Consider the following 12,000-nt stretch of genomic DNA (forward strand, 5'->3'; position numbering starts at 1 on the left):
AGTAAGGATGTCACATGGTGAGAGTGGGAACAAGAGAGAGAAGGGGCAGGTGCCAGACTTTTTAACAGATGGGCCTGGCATGAACTCAGAGGTGGAATTCATGCATGACCCGAAGGGTGGCCCAAGCCGTTCACAAGGGATCCGCCCCCGTGCCCCAAATGCCTCCCACCAGGCCCCACCTCCAACATTGGGGATCACATTTCAACCTGAGATTTGGAGGAGATGCACATCTAAACCGTATTGGGAGGGACCGTCGATGTGGAGATCAGGCTCCTCTGCAGCAGGTGAAGGTGTTGGGGGGCAAGCAGCGAGCAGGGAGGAGAGCAGGGGTGCGGGGGGGCTTGGCTTCAGATGCAGGAAGGTGGTCTTTCACAAGAGTGATGAGAATGATTTTGATTCTGCCTAGACAGGAGAGAACTGGGAGTGGAGAGAGGCCGGCCTCATCCCAGTTTAGGGAAGAATCTCGGACGTCACAGCACACTGGGGTCTGCTCTCCGGGCGTGGAGACAGCGTGTCCTGGAGGACTTGGCACGGGGTTGCTTCTGAGGCTGCCTCGGGCGATCGTTACAAAAGAGCTCTGTCCATTTGCTTCGGTCTTGTTCTCTGTGAATGTCGCTGTTTCTAGCGCTTCACTTAAACCTGCTGAGAAAGGTGCCGCCGTTTCTGATGGGCGCCTGGACCAGGAGTGGATCCCTGCAGAGATGCTCATGGCGTGCCTGCCTCACAATCGGCTGATTTACATCGCAGATGATGCTATTTTAATCCTGAAACCTGGCTGCTTCTGGCAGGGGTCTCTCAGTTTGAGCCTCTCATTCACGTTTGTTACGGTTTCGTCGGGGATTTCCGGCGCCATTCCTGGGGGCCTGCCCTGCAGGTGCCCTTTCCCGCTGTCTGCCCTGGCATGCGATGTTCCGCAGCTCAGAACAGGGTCCCAGGCACGCCGCCTCTGCTCGGAGAGGTTGTAGCCTAGTTATTTTCTTCAACGAGTTCAGAAAATTCAGATATAAAATAGTATTCTCCTGTGTTTAATTTGTGTGTAGCTTTTTTGGAAAATGCCTGCATATCCTTCATAAGAATGAGCTTGTTTAAATTGCCTGTTTATGTACATTTTACACAACTCTTACGCCTGAGTTTCCGATTGCCGCAGCAGCCGAGCACCACGAGCGCAGGGGCTTCACACGCACATTTAGTATTTTACAGTTCTGGAGGCCGGAAGCCCCATGGCTGTCACTGGACCAAGATTAAGGTATCCGCAGGGGCAGTCCTTTCTGAAGGCCCCAGGGAGAACTCATTTTCTTACCTTTTTGGTTTTTCATGGCCCCCTTCTCCATCTTCCAGGCCAGCGTGCTGCCTTCTCCCTGAACGCGGGTGCCTGTCCCTCTCACTGTGAATTCAGGAAGATCCTGTGACCCTAGGGCCCTGGTGCTGACATGGGTCCCACTGGGCTAACCCAGGGCAGCTCCTCACTTCACGGCTCATTACTTGATCCCATCTGCCAAGTGCTCTTTCTCATGTCAAGCGGCGGATCCACAGGTCCTGGGATTGGGATGCAGACATTTCTGGGGGTCTTTAGTCCACTGACCCTCCAGATAATGCATTTCTTCTCAGCCTGTGATTTTGAATCAGTTTTTAATTGGACGTGTTTTCACTTTTCTTTTTCTTTCTTAAAGGAGTGGTCAGGTGATTTTCCAAGCACACTTGCCTGTGTTCCGTGTTGCATTCCATGTTGTGTTCTGTGGACACATTTCCTAGATCCATCGTCAGGTTGGCCGTGTTGAGTTTACGCAGCTCTGTTCTCTGCACCAGCTGAACCGGTCCTGACTCACCTGCTTGAGTGCTCTGCTCTTCGCTGAAGCTGGAGACCATGGTGGTGCATGATGACCAGGGATGCGAGACCACCAGGGCACTCGAGGGGCCCCAAGTCCTCCATGCTGTGGGCTGACTTCTCAGGACTCCTCATGGCTGCAGGATCAAACGACAACACATGTCATAAACAGAGAGTAACCTTTTACTCACGTCGGACTTTGCACAGGCCAAAACCCTACAGCAAATCCTTGAGGAGACAACAAATTTTCCAGCTAATTTATCCTTGTGATCAGATATTTTTGTTTTATTTTGCATTTTCAGTTTTAAAACATTCCCTTGATTAGTAGATCTGTCTCTTACACAAGCCTCACCTGTGGATACTCTGACCCCAAACACTGGTCACCTGCTCACCTCTGTCTATATATAGATATATGGATATATATAGATTATAGATATGTATAGATATATAGATATATAGATACATAAGATACATATCTATATATACAGACAAAATCACATGTCTTCTGTTCCTTTAGAGCCTTGAAAATGAACAAACTTGTTGAGAACACATCTAAACTATTAAGTGGCACCAGCCACGCATGCTTCAAACTGACTCAAAATATCCTAGATGTTTCCAAAACAAACCCATGCAACAAGGCAACATGAAACTAAAACTAACCTTTTATCCACTGGGGTTAAATGAAATTCTCTGCCCAGAATCTCCAGATACCCAGTTCCACTGTTTAGCGGGGGGAGAAGCTGGCAGGGACCACGGGCACTTCCCCATACGGCGAGCAGCTTCTTTCCCTCATTCCGGGAAGATAACGGGTGAAGGATAGAACCAAGATGGTCCCAATCAGGACCTCAGGGAGAAAGGATCTACACACAGGAGCTCAGAAATGGCTTTGAGGCCGTCTACGTGAGGATTGCAGAACAGTCCGTCGGAAGCCGCGCCAGGGAGAGGGACGAGGGCCTCAGAGAAGGCAGCTTGCCCAGGTACCGTGAGACGCGGGCACTGAACCCAGAGGCTGAGGCCTCGCCCTCACTGTCATCCCCCAAACCCCAGCATCTTCACCAGCACCGCACAGTGTCGTCACCAGCAAGGCAGCCCCTGGCACGAGGCTCTCCTAAGCTCTCATTGCTAACACAGGAGCAAGCTGAGCTCTGAGGGTGTTGTGGACCCAGCCAAGCCCTCCGCAGTAAAGTCCCCTTGAACCCCTGCCATTCATCCTAGCTCCCCGAGCCCTCCGGCAGAGAAAGTCCCTGAACTCCCTGCCACTATCCTAGCCCCCCCGAGCTCCTCCCACAAGTCCCTGAACCCTGCCACCATCCTGGGGCCCCCGAGCCCTCCGCAGTAAGTCCCTGAACCCTGCCACCATCCTGGGGCCCCCGAGCCCTCCTCAGTAAGTCCCTGAACCCTGCCACCATCCTAATGGCCCCCGAGCTCCCTCCGCAGTCCCCTTGAACCCTCTGCCACTCGGTATCCTGGGGCCCCCGCAGATTCACAAGTGGAGGCAGGCAGAGGACACGGGGGATGGCAGGTTTTTCTCATGGTCCCAAGTAATGGACTCAGAAGCAGGAGAAATTCCAGGAGGTGAGACGCCCCTGCCAAACTGATGAACTGGGGGTTTCTCGTGGTGGCCACAGGATGCACTTCCTTGGCATTGGCGGTGACCGGGCAATGCCCGGGGCTGCTTAGTGGGGATGCTGGTGGTGATAACATCACGGGCACGGCATCTCCGCTCCAAGATAGACACGGTTTGTGTGTTCCGGTATCAAGGGTTTTAATTCTCAGAGAAACACAGTGCGGGTCGTCAGATGCAGGTGTCCTCATTTTAAAGGGAGGGAAATGACTTGAGTGAAATAGTTTGTCCACAGGCAAGAGCAGCGACTGAGAAGTGAGGTTCAGATGCGGACAAGAGCAGTGACTGGGAGTGAGGTTCAGCCTTGGGCATTGTGGCCCCAGCCCGGCTGCTAAACCCTGTGCTGCAGCTCAGGCTCCCCCAGCGTGGGCAACAATGGGCTCGGGCCCTTCCCATGGGGCCTGTGTGCACCTGAGTGTTCCCATCCCACCGCCAGGGCTCGGGCTTGCCTGAACGTTGCACTGCAAGCCCCCGGGGGTCCCTGCAGAGAGGACCCTCCAGGCACCCTCGGGTCACGCTGTTTGAATAGCTCCTTGGCCCTGTGAGTGATATTTATCTTCCAATTTTAACTAAACCTCAGAAACTGGAGGAGAAAATAATCATTGATACTATTTTAATTTTCACACTGAGGATTAGTTTTCAGAGTTTCACAGTTTTTTGTTTTCTTTATGTCACAAAGTGATTTTTCTCATTTCTGATGATCACATTAAAACAGGTGTGATGGAATGTGTCCTCCCAAAATCTCTGTGTTGAAGCCCTGACCCCAAATGTGATTGTATTTGAAGGCGGGAGCTTTGGGAGGTGATGAGGGTTAGATGGGGTCGTGAGTGCGGGAGCCCCGTGACGGAATCAGTGTCCTTGTGAGAACAGACCCCCGAGTGAGTTCGCATGCTCCCTCCCCCTCCCTCCCTCTCCTTCTCTCCTCTCCCTCTGCCCTGTGAGGGCGCGGTGAGCAGGTGGCCATCTGCAAGCCAGGAAGAGGGGCTCATCAGAGCCGACCACGACCACATCACGCCAGCGCGGTGACCTTGGACTCCTGGGCTCCAGACGGTGAGAAATAAACATCTGTTATCTACGCTGCCCGGTCCACGGTATTTTATTATGGCACCCTGAGCAGACAAGGATAAAAGTCAGTGTTTTCTAAAAATGACAATGCAGAAAATAAGGGAACCACTCATAAATAGTACCCAATTTTAAGTGAAGTGGCTTCAGCTTTGTCTCAATTTCTATAAGTACTCGCAGTTTAAATATCTCAGTGGAAAGCTTCATTTATAAAGAGTATTGGGATCCTGAAACCCTCATAAATCTTCATGAAATTGAGGCTTCTTTATAAACAGGTCATTAGCAAAAGACTGTGCCGTCTGCCTCCCCCCTCTGTGTCTCTCCCCCACCCCGTGTCTCTCCCTCTCCCTCTGTATCTCTCCCTCTCCCTCCCTCTGTGTCTCTTTGTATCTTAGTGGGAAATACATAAATTTCCACCAATACACCAAGGTATATGTCAGTAACTTTTACTTCCGGTGAAGAATTACAAAATGCCCCAGCAGACCAAAGCCCTTATTTTGTCTGAATTAATCCCCTTGGCATGTTCCATCTGAGGAGGCTTCTGCCGTGAGAACTCTGCCCTGCGGGAGCAGTGGGCGGGGTGGAGGGGACACAGTCCCACCTTGCTCCTTGTTTTCAAACTTGTCCTGGCCATTCTTGCATCTTTTCCCTTCCATGCAAGTTTCGAACGTCACAATTCCAAAATAAGCAAACACCAACACACAAGCAATACCCACACTTTATGCGTTTGGAGTCTCCGTGAATTTGGGGAGAATGAAAGCTTCATGTAAGGAGTTGTCCTATCCGTGAAAATAGTGTATCTCTCCACAGGTTACAGGCATCCAAATTATACACCTGGGGACTATGCAGAGGGAGGGGTTGCAGCTCCACTGGACACACCTGAGACCGTGACCCGAAACTCTCACCTCCCCAGTCTGACCAGCAGGATATGTGGGTGCTTTGGTGCCGTAGAAACCGTCAGCTCCAACACCACACCCCACACCTGGACCGTGCCCACTCCAGCCTGAGGTTGCGTGGAGGAACTATTGGGGCTCTCATTGTCTACACTTGCAGAGGCCTGGCACTGGCTTTTCTTGGGTGGACAACAAGGGGCCTGAGGACTGTCCTGATCATGCTGCTGGTTCCAGGGTGCAGACAGGAGTGGAAACTCATCATACTGTGCATTTTGAGTAAACGCGGTTTAGTATAGTCAGTTGCACCTCAGTGAGGCTGTGGACAGAGAACCGGATATTTTATAAAACAGCACAAAAGGCCCATCTGCATCCCTCCTGCATTCCGCCCTCTCCAAGAAGACCCTGCCCTCCTCCCATCCAGGCCTGGAGTCCGCTCTTCACCCCTTGCCTCTGGACTGGCCAGTGGCTCACTTTGTCAGATCAAATGTGACTTTGTAACCGGCATCAGACCCCCTAAGAGGCCTGGTGAGTTTTCAAGGCCCCTGTTAGAAGCCTGCCCATCCTGGAGGGGAGCACGCCCACGGCAGCCTGCAGGATGCGAGCTGAGGCTCAGCCACTGGCCCTCTAGTCCACAGCTGGGCAGACACGGGCTCAAGGCCATTCTGGACCTGGCCAGCAAGCCCAGCCTCCTGCCAGCTCAGATCCATGAGCAGACCCTCGGCCGGATACACAGAACCCTGCACACTCGTCAGCCATCAGAAGCTAATGTTTAAGGTGTTGAGATGCAAGTGGTTAGCTATGGAATGACGTCTACACTCCCCTGGACTTACACAGCTTGGTTGCAGAAAAACAAGCAGCTTGTGCCCCAGACAAGATGAGCGTGGGGTCCCGGGCGTCTGCCTGGAGCTGCTCTGCCTGCCCGTGGGTTGTGAGATGCGGCCTGAGCCTGCGAGCTCCTGCTCAGACCTGTCTGCTGGGTGTGGTTTGTGACTTTCTTCAAGTTTGGAAAATTCTTGGTCATTATTGCTTCCAATATTCCCTCTGCCCCATTCTCTCATCAGACCCTTTCATCATTAGACCTTCCGACTGCAGTTTAGGCATCTCTAACCTGCCTCTGTGCTGGCATCTTCTCTTCCCTACCTTTTTTTTGTGGTGGGGCAGGGGGGAGCGGATTATTTATTTTGAGTTTTCCTCCAGTCCTTTGTGACCAAACTCCTGTCAAGCCTGTGGATTGAATTCTGAACTTCAGTTATTGCATCTCTGAGTTTTATAATCTTCATCTGATCCCTTTTTGAAATTTCCAGTTCTCTGCTGCTCTTCTCTATCTTGTCATTGTATTTGTAAGCATAAGTGATCACACTCACTTTAAATTCTTTTCAGCTCCAGTATCTGCCTCTCCCATCGATTTGTTTCCACTGCTCTGTGTTTCCTCTTGGTTGTTGACCAGGTCTTGTCTTCTTTCAGGCCTGGTTGTGGTATGTTATAGGGACAGCTGCATGCCACAGTGCCGTCGTCCCCCTCTGGATGGTGTCTGTTCTTGTATCTGCTGAGGGTTAAACTGAGGGCCAGTTACTTCAGGGCCATCAGAATTGAGCTGCTCAGAGTTGGGCCAGTCCCTACAAGGCTCCTGTTCTTTCTCCACTGATCTTTGGAGGGTCTCACCTGGTAGCCGAGTATTCTTACCAGAGTAACTTCAGTTGGGTGTTGAATGGTGGATTTCCCATCCCTGTGAGACTCTGGCTTATCTGACCCAGTGGCAGCTCCTGAATCCCAGTGCTGCTCAGGGAACTGTGGTATCTCCCTGAGCCGTGCATCTCTGGGCTCCTCTCCACGCTATCCCAGCCCCAGGGCATCAAGCACTGGTGGCTTCATGGTGCTTCCAGACATTTTCTAGATCAACTGTGCAAACGGCAGATGGTCTGGAATGAGTCAAACCCCAGGAGTGGGGTTTCTCTGCTTTGCCCAAGTGAGTTTGTTCCAGAATTCACCACAGATTTATCACCAGATAGCATTTTTGAAGCTGGATTCCATCACAGCTTAACAACCTCCCAAGAATGAAGGGAAGGTTCTAGCAAACAGGGTGAGAGTTTTCAGCCCTAATGGAAACACCGGGAGACACTTGTGGCCCCACAGCCAGGACCAGAGAGTGAGTGCAGAAGGGATGGGCTGTGATCTTCCCCTGAGCTCAGTCTCAAATGACCAAGGACTCAACACAACGTTCCTAAGCCAAGACGTGTCCAGAGAGAAAAATGACGAGACAAGTCTCAATCATTTTAAGAGATTTGTCAAAGACCCCAGGAGACAGGTCTATGCCCTTCTCTGAAGATGATTTTGAGGACTCCAAATTTAAAGGGGAAAGGGCGAGATATTGGGAAGTACACGATTTTCATGTAAGAGGCGGGTAGGGAAAAATAGTCATTCGTGCCTTTGGTTCAGTGAATCTGCATTTTTTTCACATAAGACGACATAGACGAAAATGGGGCAGGAAAGCAATCTGACATGTATTTGTGTCTGACAGGCAGGAGGGTGACGGCACCTGTAAAGATAAGCCACCAGTTTACATTCCATGGAGAAATTTTAACAGAAACACATTAAAAGACCTTGCAGCTCTAGGAATTTTCTTGTGGGCAAAATATGGGGGAGAAGGTGACTTTTCATCTTGTAGCCATTTTATTTAGGAACCAAAAGGGAGAGGCAGGTCTGCAGGACCCAGTTCCCAGCTTGACTTTTCCCTTTGGCTAAATGAGTTTGAGGTCCCAGAATTTAATTTCCTTTCACAGACTGAACGATGCCGCCGTGCAGGAAGGGATGATAGATCCCAAGACGGCTCTTACTTCACTGTAAATCCCCACTTCTGAGCATTTTAAATGGCAGTGCTCATCCCAATGAACAATGAATAAAGCAAAATAGTTTAGACTGCGGTCCCTTTGAACAGTCCTCAAGTTTAGGATTTCCCTCCTCAGTGGCCCCAATTGCTAATCCCATTTTGAAAACCGAATCTCTAATGTTGCTGTGTATGTTGATTTGTTAAGAAATGATACAGGAACAACACAAAACAAAAACCCCACACGCCAAAACCCAGAACGAAAAACAAAACCCTGGGGCGTGTTTATTACAGCTGCTTCGTGTAAGTGTCTTTCAGTGTGGAGGTTTTTGGTTTGCTTTTGTTTTCAGACGAGTCTTGCTCTGATGCCCAGGCTGGAGTGCAGCGGCGTCCTCTCAGCTCACTGCAACCTCTGCCTCCCGGGTTCAAACAATTCTCCTATCTTGAGTAGTTGGGATTACAGGCATGCGCTACCATGCTTGGCTAATTTTTGTATTTTTAGTAGAGATGAGTTTTACCATGTTGGCCAGGCTGGTCTCGAACTCCTGACCTCAGGTGATCCACCCACCTTGGCCTCCCAGAGTACTGGGGTTACAGGCATGAGCCACCGCACCTGGCCCTCAGTGTGGAGTTTTAAAGTAATTTTGCCATCTATGTATTTTGAATGTTTAACTCATTCTACAAATAATTACAAACCAAAGACCCGAAGAGGGAAATATTCGCTACACTAAAAAGAATGTTAGGTGACAGACTCACCCAGGTGGAGAGCTGGTCAGCGAATCTCCTTTGGCGATTCCAGCCAGAGGTACCCAACAGACCCACGCCAGGAGCTTGATCAAGGCCGATCGCCAGCCTCGTACACGCGCCTCCTAGTGGGTCGCTACACAGAAGTTGAATGGGATGACATTGTGTGTCTTTTTTTGTTTTTTGTTTTGAGACAGAGTCTCGCTTTGTCACCCAGGCTGGAGTGCAGTGGCACAATCTCGGTTCACTGCAACCTCCACCTCCCAGGTCCAAGCAATCCTCCTGCCTCAGCCTCCTGAGTAGCTGGGATGACAGACGCGCACCACGATGCCTGGCTAATTTTTGTATTTTTAGTACAGATGGGGTTTCGCCACGTTGGCCAGGCTGGTCTCGAACTCGTGACCTCAGGTGATCCACCCGCCTCGGCCTCCCAAAGTGCTGGGGTTACAGGCATGAGCCACTGTGCCCAGCCAACATTGTGTTTTATAGCAGCAATCAGTTCATTCTCAGGGCAAATTTTTAACAGAAAAGTGTGTTTGCACTTTTAGAAAGAAAATCATTTTCAATTCCTGTGTGACCGAGGAAGTGGTGACCGCCTGGCCGCCAGCCGTCCACATACCCTGTGCCACCTGCTCTCACAGGCGCCTTCCTCTCTTTCTTTCTTTTTAATTTTTTCTGGCATCTCTGTTCAGCAGAAAAGTAATGATTTATTAATTAAGCACAAAACAAAGTTTCTTTGGTCTAATCTGCTGGCCTAGGAATGGTTATTGGGATGGGGACTCTCAGGTTGGTTTGTGGTTACAGCTCCAAGTAGCATTTGCTTAATTCCTGTCATTGTGGGACAGCAGCTATTTAAAGCTTCCCTGCAGCTGCTCAGGGAGGGCTGGACCTGAGGGCCAGGAAAAGTCTCCGCAAAATTCTTCAGTGCTGTGGTCGGTAAGGTGGCGAAAGCTGTCGGTCTGGGAATGTCCATGCCTTACGCCATGTAGCTGTGTTCACATGGAAGCCATAACGTCAGGTTCCATGTGTGAACCGGGCCCTTTCTCTGAGGCTTACATGGAAGTCGCCCAAGAGAGGCACTGGCATTGGGGTCAGAGCCGGGGTCAGAGCCAGGGTCAGAAGGAGGCCCCTCCCTCACACCCGCACCTGCCCTGTGTGTCTTCAGGGCCTGGCCCCTCCCTCACACCCGCACCTGCCCTGTGTGTCTTCAGGGCCTGGCCCCTCCCTCACACCCGCACCTGCTCTGTGTGTCTTCAGGGCCTGGCCCCTCCCTCGCGTGGGCAGTGGGGAGGTCAGTGGTCACTTTGGCACTGAACACACAGTGTGGGGTCTGGGGCTTCTGTGCAGTCGATCATCGAATCCCTCTAGGGGACAACTTCAAAGTACAACTGGAAAGTTTTAAACTTGAAAAAAGTAGCCATCATAGCTATTAGTACTGGGGAGGGGTTTGATTGACGGCCATTCATCAGATTTGCATGAGGGCTTTGTGCATGAGGACACTGCGGCCCACACACGACTATCCCAGAAAGTCGAGATGCTGGGAGGGGGAAGAGGCGTGAGCTTGGCGCGATTCCCAAACAAATGCGGGGACGAGCGGGAGGTGAATCGGGAAACCTGGAGAAGGGGCGGTAGCCCCCATACCTGAGTCCAACCCCATCTGTGAACTGCCCGTCAACACTTTCCCACAGGAAACAGGCCACAGCGCCAGATGCTTGGAAACGGATTGAGTTATTGGAGGGGAGGGGAGGGGAGGGGAAGGTCTTTCTCGACTGAGAGAGGAATTCTTGTTTTAGATCCTCTCCTTCCCTATCCCTGTGGCCTCGCATCACACAGAAGGAGCTGGTATCCCAGGAGCGTTGGCGCAGGGCTTGGGCGTCCAGGGGAGCCCCTGCTTCCATCGCTGGGGTCGCCACACCCAGGAAGAAACGATGACGACGGGGTCGGTGGGAGGGAGACGCCGGGAGCATCATCGGATCTGCCGTCCTCCCTCCAGTGAGAAACAACACAGGGAAAGTGCACTGTTAGCATCGTCACTAACGCCTCTGTGTGGGATTTTCTACTGACTTAGCAAACAGGAGCTTGAATTCCGGTGAACGTCTATATGTGAAGGGCCCGTCTTGGTTGTGGCACCGAACTTTGCACAACACACACAGCTGATGGTCTGCGGTTTCACGTTCACCCATTGAGTGTGTCTTCCAAATAGAAAGAGCTGGACCAATCTTACCCCTTAGTTGGCAATTTATAATTCCCAGTTTTAGTACTTCTAGGAGTGGAGTTTGATTTTTGGCATTTAAATAACAGTATTTATTTTGCAAGTTAATGATGTCAGTTAAACCTTGTGGATTCGTAGCGGATGAACTTCCAGGCAGAGCTGATTTAGACGAGATTCAGCACAGGGTGAGCTCTGCCTGCAGCCCGGTTGTCTCCCCTGGACAGGAGCCTGGGAGGCCTGGGTGTGAATGTCCCCTCTGGGCTCCGGCGTCTGTGGGGCGGTGGCCTGGCTCCGTCTGCAATCCTGATGTGAACTTCCCGTGCTAGGAGCAGAGGACCTTCCCCTCGGTCAGGTTGGAAGGATCCGTTTCCCCAGACTTCATTGCCATTTCTTCCTTCCGGCAAATGACCTGAGGGGCTGAGCAGAGCCTCTATCGGGAGGGGGTTTGCGGGCTCTTTCTCTGTCTGGTCGCTTTTCCTATGAACAAAATGTGGTGGAAGAGCCTTGCAGGGAGAACCCCTCATGCCCTTCCCACCGTTTAACCAGCGTGGATGCCAGAGCGGAGGACAGGCCACACCGAGGGCACAGGAGCTCATGTAGCTGGTCCAGGGGTTGTCAGAGATCAGCCGCACAGACACATGGGGGACACATGTGCAGACCAGGGACGGTGGGCTGTTCCTCACACACCTGCGTGGGGACCGGATGTCCTGGACCTGGGCCCTGGCTCTGTGGTCACTCAGGGCTCCTGGTCAGAGGTACAGCTGGGCCTTGGCTCTTCCTGCTCCCAGGGCAGCCCCAGCCCAGCCTCACAAAGCA

The 12,000-nt window shown here is 51.6% G+C and overlaps 1 long non-coding RNA gene across 1 annotated transcript; it reads left to right on the top strand.

Annotated features, from left to right (window-relative positions):
- Positions 1–3,484: 3,484 nt before the first annotated feature.
- On the top strand, positions 3,485–6,792 carry LOC116269223. The gene is made up of 2 exons (XR_004176696.1): positions 3,485–4,499; positions 5,322–6,792. It is a non-coding gene; the product is annotated as an uncharacterized LOC116269223 (long non-coding RNA).
- Positions 6,793–12,000: the final 5,208 nt, after the last annotated feature.

The sequence above is a fragment of the Papio anubis genome, chromosome 10 (genome assembly GCF_008728515.1).
Source record: "Papio anubis isolate 15944 chromosome 10, Panubis1.0, whole genome shotgun sequence".
Classification (NCBI taxonomy): domain Eukaryota; kingdom Metazoa; phylum Chordata; class Mammalia; order Primates; family Cercopithecidae; genus Papio; species Papio anubis.